At 39.0% G+C, this 13,354-nt stretch overlaps 1 protein-coding gene across 8 annotated transcripts in view; it reads left to right on the top strand.

Moving 5' to 3' along the window:
- LOC147578331 (myomegalin-like) overlaps positions 1–13,354 on the top strand; it is a 48,933-nt gene that overhangs the window by 13,970 nt on the left and 21,609 nt on the right. The gene's annotated exons all lie outside the window — the stretch shown is intronic.

Here is a 13,354-nt window from a genome sequence, read left to right as displayed (position 1 = left end):
TGGTGTATCAAAAAGAGCCTGAGGCTCTCATGGTCAAATTGGCTCCATTTGAAACAGAATTTTGACCAAATGGTAGCTCAAAAATTCTGAAAAGGAAAAGATTCAAATCTGGTTTCAAATACAGAGGTTCCAACAGATGGACACTGGCAGAGATAACTTGTCATGTACAGTTTTTAGCTAAACTTTCAATGCTATCCAGAAAACCTCCACATCACTGAAATCGGTTTCCTTCATAACCCAGTGAAATTGCTCCCAGGGCAGATTGCTTAACCTGTCCTTTTAGAGATTCCAGAATATCAGCTTATGAAAAGCGAAAGAAAGAAAAAAAGTAAAAAGAGAGAGATCCATTATTCCCTGATTGTGTTTCTTTTCTCTCCTCGCACCTATTTTGTTTTAATATAATTTTCTGGAGGGAGGCTTTACTTAAAGATCAACAGTTCCCTCTCATATATAAGGGTGAATTATGTACTGATAATTGTCTTGTTCACTTCAGGTAGGAGTGTAATTTGGCACAACAGCTTTGGAAAATTATTTGGCAGTGTCTACTAAAGGCAACTGCAGATATAAGCATAGAAATGGATATAAATATAGATAGGAAAATAGGCATATATGTATATATTCTGTGAACCAACAATGCCAATTTTAGCTAAATAGCCTAGAACCATGCTGCTAACCTGGTAAACACTAGCTGCATAGAGCTGTTGACCACTATGGCTAGTGCCATATGTTGACATGGTAATATTTTGGATTATATTAAGCTAAATTATATTGTTAAAATCATTTCACCTATTTCTTTTTACTTTTTTAATGTGGCTACTAGAAAATGTAAAATTACATTTGTGGCTAGCATTAAACTTCTTTTATATGTATATTTTTAAATTTACATCCAAGTTAGCATATAATGCAACAGTGACTTCACGGGTAGATTCCTTAGTGCCCCTTACCCATTTAGCCCATCCCCCCTCCCACAGCCCCTCCAGTAACCCTGTTTGTTCTCCATGTTTAAGAATCTCTTATGTTTTGTCCCCCTCCCTGTTTTTTTTTTTTTTTTAATTTTTTTTTCAACGTTTATTTATTTTTGGGACAGAGAGAGACAGAGCATGAACGGGGGAAGGGCAGAGAGAGAGGAAGACACAGAATCGGAAACAGGCTCCAGGCTCTGAGCCATCAGCCCAGAGCCTGACGCGGGGCTCGAACTCACGGACCGCGAGATCGTGACCTGGCTGAAGTCGGACGCTTAACCGACTGCGCCACCCAGGCGCCCCTCCCCCTCCCTGTTTTTATGTTATTTTTGCTTCCCTTTCCTTGTGTTCATCTGTTCTGTGTCTTAAAGTCCATATATGAGTGAAGTCATATGATTTTTGTCTTTCTCTGACTAATTTCACTTAGCATAATACCCTCTAGTTCCATCCACGTAGTTGCAAATGGTAGCATTAAATTTCTATGGGACAACACTGCTTTAGAGAGAGGTGTGCATATGTTCACCACAAGACATGTAAATAATGTTTATAATTGCTTTATTCTAAATGACTCTAACCTGGAAACAACTCAAATGTCCAACAACGGCAGACTAAATATATTGTGATGTAGTTATATGATGGAACACACACAGCAGTAAAAACTTATGAAAAAACATGGATGTATGTTAACTAGAATTTAAATTTTTAAAAAATGGATGTATCTATACCATAGTTTACAGTGAACAAATCAGATTATCCCCGCCCCATGAAAAAGGCCCTGGAGTATTTGCTTTCTGATTGCATTTACATGAAAGCAAAGAATAAGGAAAACTATGGTGATAGACATTTAAGGAAGGCTAACCCTGTGGAATGTTGCCTGAGAAGAGGCACGAGGAAGCTTTCCACAGTCTGAAAATATAATGTACCTTAGTCTGGGTAGTGGTTTACTCAGGTGGGTTTACTTTAATTAATAAAGTAACTTTTAACTGCACACTTAGTGTACTTTACATTTGTTCTAAGTAAAAATAATTAAAAGGCTGCTTGATTAGCTAAGGTTTGCCAAACTGATACTGAAATTTATTCTCCTAGGTAAGCCTAGGCTAGGATGCAAATTAGGTTCACCTTAGGAAACTAGAAAAAGAACAAATTAAATTGTAGGTAGGCAAAAGAAAAATAATAAACATCAGAGCAGAAGTCAATGAAATTGAAAACAGGAAGACAGAGAAAAGCAACAAAGCTAAAAGCTGGCTCTTTGAAAAGATCAATAAAATTGATAAACCTCCAACCAAGCTACTAACTGATAAAAACAAAAAAGAGAGAGAAAAGTACAAATTATTACTATAAGAAATGAAAGATATGGCGAGTCTGGGTGGCTCAGTCAACTAAGCATCCAACTTTGGATCAGGTCATGATCTTGAGGTTAGTGGTTTGGACCCCTACATTGGACTCTGCGCTGACAGCTCATAGCCTGGAGCCTGCTTCAGATTCTTTTGTCTCCCTCTCTCTCTGCCTCTCCCCCACTTGTGTGTTGTTTTTTTCTCTCTCACTCAAGAATAAAAAAATAAACATTTAAAAATTAAAAAATGAAATGAAAGAGGCCATCAGTACTGATCCCATGGATGTTAAAAGGGTAATAAAGGAATATGAGAAAAAACTCTGTGCCTACAAATGTGATCACTTAGGTGAACTGGACCAATTCCTTGAAAGACACAACCTACCAAACTCACACAAGGAGAAATAGATAATCTGAACAGACATATATCTATTAAGGAAATTGAATCAACAATTAATAACCTCCCAGAACACAAAGTAGGTTCAAAGTGTTCCTTGTGACATTTTGGGTGCTCTCATACTTTTGGCTTTCTACTTATTTGACAACATTTTGATGATGGTCTCCCTTTTTTGAGGAAACGTGAGATTCACAGTCCCTTATTTACTACTAATATTTAAATATTTTTATATTAATCTCTGTACATCATATTCTAAGATTGACACACTTCCATGGAAAATGCAGCCCCTGAGCCACTGGAAGACAGGTACAATTTAGTCTTTAAAGTCAGTTCCCAGTCAGTGTATGGTTAATAAACCTGTTTTAATTCTGTGTCTAAACCTCTGCTTCTGCATTCTCCTCCTTGTGCTTCACCTCTCACTTCTGAGAGGTTTTGGAGATCCATTTTGCTTTTGTTTTGCTCCGGGATACCCTTTTGCTCTCAGGACGTAACTTGGGGCATGAAGGGGGGAGATAGCATGTAGAGTCAAAGCCAGAGCTTTTCTGGGCTTAGCCATTTGGCTCCCGTTAAAGGTTGAGGCCTCTCTATCACCATTCAAGTCCTACCACAAAACTTCATCCTTCTGTGTCCTCTAAGGACATTGTTTCTGTGACTTCCATTCTTATACTGCAATCTCATCTGTGCAATAGAGAAATTAGCTTTGCAAAATTCAGTAATTTGATCACCCCAGCGTGGCTCTAGGCTCCTCTGATGGCTGTCTCTGCGCACTCCTCGAGGGAGTGCTTGTGGAGGCTCCTGGGCTCTGCTTCAATGCTAACCCCTCGGCCTCCCCAGAAAAGACCCCTTTCGGGTCCTGACCAGAGACTGATGGAAAATGTTCTCTCTTCTTCCTCTCTAACTGTGAACACTCATTTCAATGTTGTCATACACTGTAATTCAACATCCATTTTAAATCTCAGAGGACATGAATTTGGGGGCTTTGGCATCTGATGGTTTGGTTTGATCTTGCCACTTCCACTAGCTCTGGCCTGTCAGTCAAATTTTGAGTTTTTACATTCCAGCTTCCTCCTCTGTAACAACAGAGATAACATTTACGTTGAATTGCTGCTACTAGAATTAAATTGCCTATTATACTTTATGCCAATTTACTTTTACTATTTAACTTGCATTTTTAACTATTTTAATATTATTTTACTATAATCACACTGTTCTGTTTCCTTTGTCTTTATTTTTTCAGTTACAGCCTGCTTAAGACAATTGATTCATTCTGGTATTTCAGCTATGGTAGTGACAAAATTAATTTTAAAAAGAATCTTTCCTTAAAAAAAAAAGGTGACTCAATATAAAGAAGACATTAGGTTATCAGTGGTAAAGGAACATGGATATGGCCAAATATTAAAGTGTTATTCCATGAAGTTTGAAAAACATGATTTGGGCTCATTTTTATGGGATATCCTCCCTCCCTCTTGTCACTCCAGGCGCACTCCTTCTTGCCCTAAGTCAGGAAGGTGGGAGTTGGCTCAGTTGTCTCCTCCATACAGTCACTTTTTCCTTTGTGCCCCTCAAGGGAACTCTCTGTTCAGACCATTAGGAAATATCAAGGTCCCTAAATACTTCCAGTTGGGAGATGTGATTCCTTCATCCCTAGAACCATGGAGTCTGTTTCTGGGGAGGACTAAATCGTTTTGTTCTTTCTCTTCTTCATTCCGTCCATTAGTTGCCAGTGTTAAGTAGGCCTTACTTTTAACCTTCTCTTTCTTTTCAACATCAGGGAGGCTGAGCCAGGAGGGGACGGCAAATCTTGGTGAAGGCTTCTCAGTGCGCGCTGGCAGGCTGGCCAAACACGAGGGCTCTGGAGGCAAACTGCCTGGCCCTGAGTGCTGGCCCTCCCCGTCACAGGGCTGGGCCCCTTGGAAAGTCAGACCAGCCTTTCGGTGCCTGAGTGTCCTCACCTGCAAGCAGGGGTGCTGATAACCTACACCGTCTCGGGGTTGTTATGGGGACTAGATAGGTTATGCTCGGTACAGCACCGAGGAACTGCGTGCTGCTCACACGGTGACGCTCGCTCGGAGAAAACTGCCAGTATCATTGTAACTAAGACTTCCGTTTTCACTTCTAACTGCACCACTGCTGACTTTCAGCATTCCCCAGAATAAATGAGGAGTGTTAAATGGTTCACTTGGGCTCTTCTCGTCCGTATTAGTGACCAACACCTGGAAAACTGGTTGCTTGATAATTTCCATGGTGAGTTAACTGATGAGACAGCACAGCAGGTAAATGGATCCAACTTGATCAAATTCTCAGCCCTTGGACAGGCGTGATGAGTGTTCAGCTCATGGTAGACAATCTTTTGCACCTGCTTCTAGCAAGAGCTTTTAATAGCCGGTCAGACTTATCCCAAATATAATAAGAAAAGTCCCAATTATGTACCAGTAACCTATTCCTTTTGTTGTTGTTGCTTTTAAGAAATCAAAGTAGGAAAATTTAATTTACCTGGAATTTGTAGATTTCCTCTTTCAGTTATGATGGCATATCTGCAGTAAACCAGCACAGACACTGAAAACAGTAGATCAAATCTAGTTTAAAGGAATTGTTTGAAGTCTTTGGAAGGCTACCAATGCAACTAGGACACACAGAGCCAGCTCAAGAGAGAGAAAGGGAGAGAGAGAGAAGCTCATTGGAATGAAACTAATTTTCTGCCTTTTCCCCTCAGGCATTGGCCAGTTCTTGGCATAGGACCCAGAGACTGAGAAGCTGGGGAGAAGGCAGCTACTAAGAATCAGAAAAAATAGCAGCACTTTAAATAATCCATGAGGAGGGGAAAAGGGAGCCATAGTGGGGGCTGGAGAGATTTGTGGGGCTGTCCAGGTATTCAGACTTGAGGAGTCAAGATCCTGGAGTGCATTGGGATGTGAACCAGATAATTGGAAAGGGTTTGCCCTTGTTAACCTTAAAAATAAAACTGCCAGTTATTTTACCAGCAAAAAACGTGTTTTTTCAAGAACAGTAGAGAATTGCAATAGGTAAGCTATAGCAAAACCATAGGCAAGTCCACTCAACAAAGGAGAAGGGTCTTTTATAAAGTGAAAGGGGAAGTTAGGTAGGTGTTACAAACAAAAACTGTATTGGAGTAAACTGGGGGTTCAAAGTATAGTGGCTTTTCATTGGCTGAGTTGTGACTGTTTCTCATTAGCTGGGCTACTGCTGGGGGAGGAGGAAAGCCTTTCTTCCTCCTGCTGGAATAGTAAAGTAATATCCACTTGCAAGGTCTGTCTCATCCTTTTGGTATGGCAATTTGTGACAGCTCCCCCTACCAAATCTCCCATCTTCACCTTAGCCAGGTTTTAAGTTACTAATTTTCACACCCTCAAGGCATTTGCAAATTCTGCTATAGACAGTCAAGAAGCTATGAAGGCAAGCAGAGTACCGCTGAAAGAAGAGCAGTTTTCAGTGGTACATGGTGCAAAGGAGATAGATATGAATTGAAGTTCAGGTCTCCCCAAAGAGAAGGTACTGCTCAGATGGCAGCCCTAAAGATCTACCACCTAGGAATGTAGACAAAACCAGATATAGGCTGAGACTTCCAAGCAGTGCAAACTGTCAAATAGCTTAATTATGGAATGGATTGAGGTGATCTGCCTCTCTATAATCTCTCCCAAAAGGTAACATTATCCAAAGACTCCATGGTTCTTCATATATCAGGACCATCACTCAACCACATTTTTCAGGCATACAAAGAGATGAACAAGAGGGGGACGGCAGGAAAGCAAACAATAGAGACTGATTCACAACATGATTGAGCTATTGGACTTACCAGATAGGAACACTCAAATATATATGTTTTAGGCATTCAAGGACGTAGATGACAAAATGGAAACTTACATTAGAGATTAGGAATCTATTGAAAACTCAAATGGAAATCCTAGAACAAAAATATGTGATAACTAATTTTAAAAAGCAACATATGGTTGGGGCAGCTGGGTGGCTCAGTTGGTTAAGTGTCCAATTCTTGATTTTCGCTCAGGTCATGATCTCCCAGTTTGTGGAGTTGAGCCCCACAGCAGGCCCTGCATGGGGCTTCTCACTAAGAGTATGGAGCCTGCCTGGGATTCTCTCTCACCTTCTGTCTCTGCCCTTTATCTGCTGTCTCTTTCTCTCTCTCTCTCTCAAAATAAATAAATAAAAACTTAAAAAAAAGTAACATAGTTTTAATAGCAGTTTGGACCCAGTTGAAATATATTAGTAATTGAAATAATAAGTATAAAATACCTAGCTGAAGTATAAAGAGCTAAAAGGAAAGGAACTTCAGAGCTTCAGAGGGGAGAGTTTTTAAAAAGTGTAAGTCATGTTTTTAAAGGGCTAACGTATCTGTATTTGAAGTTTCACGTTAAAGGAGATTGAAATTGGGTTGAAATCAATTTTGTAAAATATAATGGCCAATTAAAAAATAACTGATGAACTATCAAGCCAAATGTACAAGAAATTCTGTCAACTCCAAACAAAATTAAAGACAAGAGAACTGTATCCAGGCATGTGATTGTAAAACTACTGAAAATCAAAGGCAAACAAAATCTAGAAACACCTGGAAGAAAACAACTCATGTTATATTCATTATTAAAGGGCTAAAATACTATAATTTTCAATCTGCATTTAATCCCTGGCAAAATATCTTGCAAAGTGAAGGTGAAATAAAGGCTTTTCCAGATAAGCAGAATACCTTCAGTAAAGGAAATTCAGAAGATCATTCTTCAGGCAGAAATGATCCCAAGGGAATATGGAAAATGAAAGAAGGAATGAAAAGCAATGGATATGTAAAATATGTGATTAAATCAAATAAATATAACTGTCCAAAGCAAAAATAATGACTGTGTGATTTGAACATATTTTGAAATATAATGAATGATAAAAACTCAAAAGGCAGGAGGGTAAATGGAATTAGTATTAGTAAAGCCCTAGTGTTGCCCACTGAACTGGGGAGACCCAGGGCCCTGGGGCCCTGTCCCAGCCAGTCCCAAAGGTGTCGCTGAAGGTTCTTGGTCTTGTCTCGAGAAAGAATTTAAGAACAGACATGCAACACAGCAGATGTGCAACACAAGTGGTAATGATTATTAAAGCGAAAAATGCACTCTCAAGATATGAGATATGAGGGCAGGTGAGCTAAAGAAGGAGGGAGGGAGAGGGCTTGGGTTTCTATTTTTTATTGACAGTTGTTAACTAGGGGATGGACTATTGTTGGGGCAGGGATTTCTTAGAAGCAGAGTTTCTCACCTTTTCTTCCTTATTTGGTCAGAGGTTTCCCATCCTGGCACCCACCATCTGGGGCCTGTCTGGTTTGATCTGGCTTCTTGTGGAGTGGCGCCAGGCACGACAGGCCTAGCTGACCATGACTTCCTCTTTGCTGGCTTCCAGGTCAGAGCCTAACTTAACTGCCTGCTCTAACATTAGCATAGTTTAGAAAGTACAGAAGTTCTAATTTATATTAGAGTCTTTCATTTAGATTTTACAGAACACATAAAAGTAAAATAATGTGTATCAGAATGAAACTAAACGCTGAACAATTATTTTTATGTAATTCCAACAGTTTAAAATATATACATAATCTTGTTTTTATGCTAACAATATGTTATTGTGATACAATTTACAAACAACGCACATATATAAAGTGTACAGTTTAATGAATCTCGACAAATGTATACACCCTTGTAACCATTAGCCAGACCAAACTTTATAGAACATTAGCTCAAGAAGTTTCCCTCATGTAAGCTTCCAATCAAAATACCCCAGAGAAGCTACAACTCTTCTGATTCCTATGACTACAACTTAGTTTTGTCTGTTCTGCCTTTTCTGGGACTTCTTGTAACTGGAATCATACATGAGTAACACACAGGAACACTAAAATAGCTATGTTTTAGATATTTAAAAACATCCTTTTGCAGAGGCATCTTTTGCTGAACATACTGTTTCCATGTTATCCATGTTATTGTGAGCATTTGTCATTTGGTCATTTGTATTGCTGAGTAGTGATCCAGAGAATATAAAAGTTTATCAGTTCTGGGGTGCCTGGGTGGCTCAGTCAGTTAAGCTCAGGTCACGATCTCATACTTTGTGAGTTCAAGCCCTACTTTGGGCTCTGTGCTGACAGCTCAGAACCTGGGGCCTGCTTTGGGTTCTGTGTCTCCCACTGTCTCTGCCCCTTCCCTGCTAGTGCTCTGTCTCTCTCTCACTCTCAAAAAAATGAATAAAACACTAAAAAAAATTTTTTTTTAAGTTTATCAGTTCCCCTGTTGGTAGACATTTGGGTTGTTTTTAGTTTTTGCCTAGTATGAATAAATACTGCAATAATCATTTTCTGGAATCTTTTTGGATGCATACATTCATTTCTCTTGGGAAATAAATAGGAGTACTATTATTATTGCTGGATCATAGGGTTAAGTGTATGTTTAACTTTATGAACTCCCCAAAAGCTTTCCAAAGTGGTTGTGCTAGTTTACAGTCCAACTAACACCATACAGCAGAATCATTACACAGTCTACAAGGAGTTGGGGGAGGATTGGGCAACAATAACAACTTTCAAAATTAGTCTTTCCAGATGACCTTTCTTCATATTCTTCCAAATCCTTTGAAGGATGTGTAGAGATGGCCATGGTCACACCAACAGGTTTTACTACCAGCCTATCTAAGCCTGACAGCAGAGCCGTAGAAACAGTAACCAAGGCAACCCAAGTATTAGGCTCTTAAACCCTCGATGGGAATCTGTCAGTAGTATGGTGCAGTCAACAAGCACTAGCTCTCAAGGTAGCTGTTAAATTCACAGGATTTTGTCATCATTAAAAATTAAAGTATAGGGACACCTGGGTGGCTCAGTTGGTTAAGTGTCCAACTTCAGCTCAGGTCATGATCTCGCAGTTTGTAGTTTTGAGCCCCACATCAGGCTCTGTGCTGACAGCTCAGAGCCTGGAGCTTGCTTCAGATTCTGTGTCTCCCTCTCTCTGCCTCTCCCCCGCTTGCACTCTGTCTCTCTCTCAAATATAAATAAACATTAAAAAAAATAGGGGCGCCTGGGTGGCTCAGTCCGACTTCAGCTCAGGTCACGATCTCACGTTCATGAGTTCGAGCCCCGCGTGGGGCTCTGTGCTGATGGCTCAGAGCCTGGAGCCTGCTTCTGATTCTGTGTCTCCCTCTCTCTCTGACCCTCCCCCATTCATGCTCTGTCTCTCTCTGTCTCAAAAATAAATACACATTAAAAAAAAATAAAAAAAAATAATAATGATGTGTTTTAACTTACAATTAAATAAATTATAACAAAAACAAAGTAATAAATATCCAGAACACATCACTTTCTAATTATTTCACAACATTTTACTATTATCTATGCTCTTGGGGTTCTTTATGTGTATTATATTTTTTAATTAAATTAATTTTTTAAATTTAACATAAAATTTGCCATCTTAAAAAAACTTACCATCTTCATCATTTTTAAGTGTACAGTTCAGTGGCATTAACTGTGTTCACATTATTATGCTACCATCACCACCATCCATCCATAGAACTTTTTTCCTCTTTTAGCAAACCTAAATTCTGTCGCTAGTAAACAATGACTCCCCATTTCCCCCTGCCCAGCCGAATAAACAACATTCTTTTTTTAAATTTAATTTAATTTTTAAATTTACATCCAAGTTAGTTAGAATATAGTGCGACAATGATTTCAAGAGTAGATTCCTTAATGCCCCTTACCCATTTAGCCCATCCCCCCTCCCATACCCCCTCCAGTAACCCTCTGTTTGTTCTCCATATTTAAGAGTCTCTTATGTTTTGTCCCCCTCCCTGTGTCTATATTATTTTTGCTTTCCTTCCCTTATGTTCATCTGTTTTGTCTCTTAAAGTCCTCATACAAGTGAAGTCATATATTTGTATTTCTCTGACTAATTTTGCTTAATCCCCTCTAGTTCCATCCACATAGTTGCCAATGGCAAGATTTCATTCTTTTTGATTGCCGAGTAATACTCCATTGTATATATATACCACATCTTTATCCACTCATCCATCGATGGACATTTGGGCTCTTTCCATACTTTGGCTATTGTTGATAGTGCTGCTATAAACATGGGGGTGCATGTGTCCCTTTGAAACATCACACTTGTATCCCTTGGATAAATACCTAGTAGTGCAATTGCTGGGTCATAGTTGTATTGCTGGGTAGTTCTATTTTTAATTTCAATAAATAAAAAATTTTAATTTCAAAAAATAAAATAAATTCTGTCTCTATGAATTTGAATATTCCACGTTCCCATGTAAGTGGGATCATATGGCATTTATCCTTTCATGACTGGCTTATATCACTTAGCATATTGTCTTCAGGGTTCCTCCATGTTGTAACATGTGTTAGAATTTTCTTCCTTTTTAAGGCTGAATGATATTCCATTGTATGTATATACCACATTTTGTTTATCCAGTCCTCTGTTGATAGACACTGGGTTGTTTCCACCTTTTGGTTTCAGTAAATAATGTTGCTATGAACATGGGCATACAAATATCTCCTTTCAGTTCTTTTGGGTATACACCCAGAAGTAGAATTTCTGAATTATATGATAATTTTATTTTTAATTTTTTGAGGAACTGCCATACAGTTTTCCAGAGGGGCTGCACCTTTTTACATTCCCCAAAGTGCACAAGTGTTCTAATTTCTCCACATTCTTGACAACACTTGTTATTTTGTTATTCTGGGTTTTTTAAAAATAGTAACTATCCTAATAGTTATGATATGAAGTGGTATATCTATCATATTTATATGGTGGAAAGATTATATCATATATAAATACTATATCATATCCCAACTCTATATTCAGTGATGTCTTATTGGTAGCTTAAAATTGGCCATGGTGATAGTATTTACTCCACAGACATAGCCAAATGCTACAAATCAGGATTTTATCCCTTGGAGTACTTGTCATTAAACACTTACCAGCACACCATTGAAACGGAGGCCTAGAGAGAGAGAGAGAGAGAGAGAGAAAGAAAGAAAGAAGGAAGGAAGGAAAGAAGGAAAGAAAGAAAGAAAAAGGAAAAAAAGAAAAGAAAAGTAAAGAAAAGAAAAAGAGAATAATGGAGGCCTCGGAAGGAAGTGGAAAACAAGGTCAGGTTACCTTTTATATTTGTGATTCTCTTGACAGTCTCAGCTGCGGTGACCAAACTGTTGCTTGCACTTGCCACCCATTCCCTCCATTCCATCAGCTAGATTTTACTGGGCTCTGCCACAGACCATTTTCAATGGCTTTTTGGCATCCCAGGCAACTGTCAAAGATGAGTGAAAGAATAAATAAATCTATTAGATTTATAAATGAACACCACATTAAGTATCCATATTCAAGGAGATAAAGTGTTTTGAGGACTTTGACGAAGTGGAAAGTAACTTATAGAGCCAGAATGAAAAACAGACATAGCAGAGTATAATGTTAATAGAGATTTTTTTAAAGCAATGCAAAAACAGTCATCTGTAAGTTAAGTGAAGTTGGGAGTTTGGAAGTTTAAAATTACTTCCTGTTAGGTGTGCCTGGGTGGCTCAGTTGGTTAAGCATCCAACTTTGGCTCAGGTCATGATCTCACAGTTCCTAAGTTTGAGCCCCACATCCGGCTCCATGCTGACAGCTCAGGGCCTAGAGTCTGCTTCAGATTCTGTGTCTCCCTTTCTCTGTCTCTCCCCTACTTACACTCTGTCTCTCTCGCTCTGTCTCAAAAATAAATAAACATTAAAAAAATCTTTTTTAATTACTTCCTGTTAAATAAAACGCCCACATGTTCTCCTACTGCAAGTGAAAGAAATTTAACATTGCACTAAGATATATTAATTTTTATGGGGTTAAAAAGTAAGACATCATTATTCTAAATTTATTAGTTATACTTAGTTTTTGGTCACTATTCCCTTGAAAGGATCTAGGGGGTAAAATTTCGACAGTTCCCAAAGAGGAACAGTAAAAATCACTAGAGGCTTTTAAAAATTCATGCATGAAGAGCCACAGAATTGTTTTTATTGAAACTATCTTCAAGAAAATAAGGGTGTTGGGGTGCCTGGGTGGCTCAGTCGATTGAGCGTCCGACTTCGGCTCAGGTCATGATCTCACGGTCCGTGAGTTCGAGCCCCGCGTCGGGCTCTGTGCTGACAGCTCAGAGCCTGGAGCCTGCTTCCGATTCTGTGTCTCCCTCTCTCTCTGACCCTCCCCCATTCATGCTCTGTCTCTCTCTGTCTCAAAAATAAATAAACATTAAAAAAAATTTTTTTTTAAAAAAAAGAAAATAAGGGTGTTGAAAAAAAGGTTGTTGTTTGAGGTTTTCTGTGCAAAAGCAAGATTGAACAAAGAGAACATGCTTAGATTTTTCTTTATAAATTGACTGGCTGGGGTGCCTGACTGGCTCAGTTGGTGGAGCGTGCTACCCTTGATCTTGGGGTTGTGAGTTTGAGCTCCATGTTGGGTGTAGACATTACTTTAAAAAAATTGGTAGTATCAGTAAAAGAGTACCCAGATGTTAAAACTGGTTGGTGAGAGAGGTGGTCTCCATTGATAGAGACATCCAGGGAGAAACAAGCAGTTTTGTGTTGAGTATGGCAGGCCTTTAGAAGACAGGGCTTTCTCAGGTTCTGTGGCTACCAACACATTCTAATTCTCTGAT

The sequence above is a fragment of the Puma concolor genome, chromosome C1 (assembly GCF_028749965.1).
Source record: "Puma concolor isolate L17-30 chromosome C1, mPumCon1.1.hap2, whole genome shotgun sequence".
Taxonomy (NCBI): Eukaryota; Metazoa; Chordata; class Mammalia; order Carnivora; family Felidae; genus Puma; species Puma concolor.
This window is presented reverse-complemented; position numbering and strand designations above follow the sequence as displayed.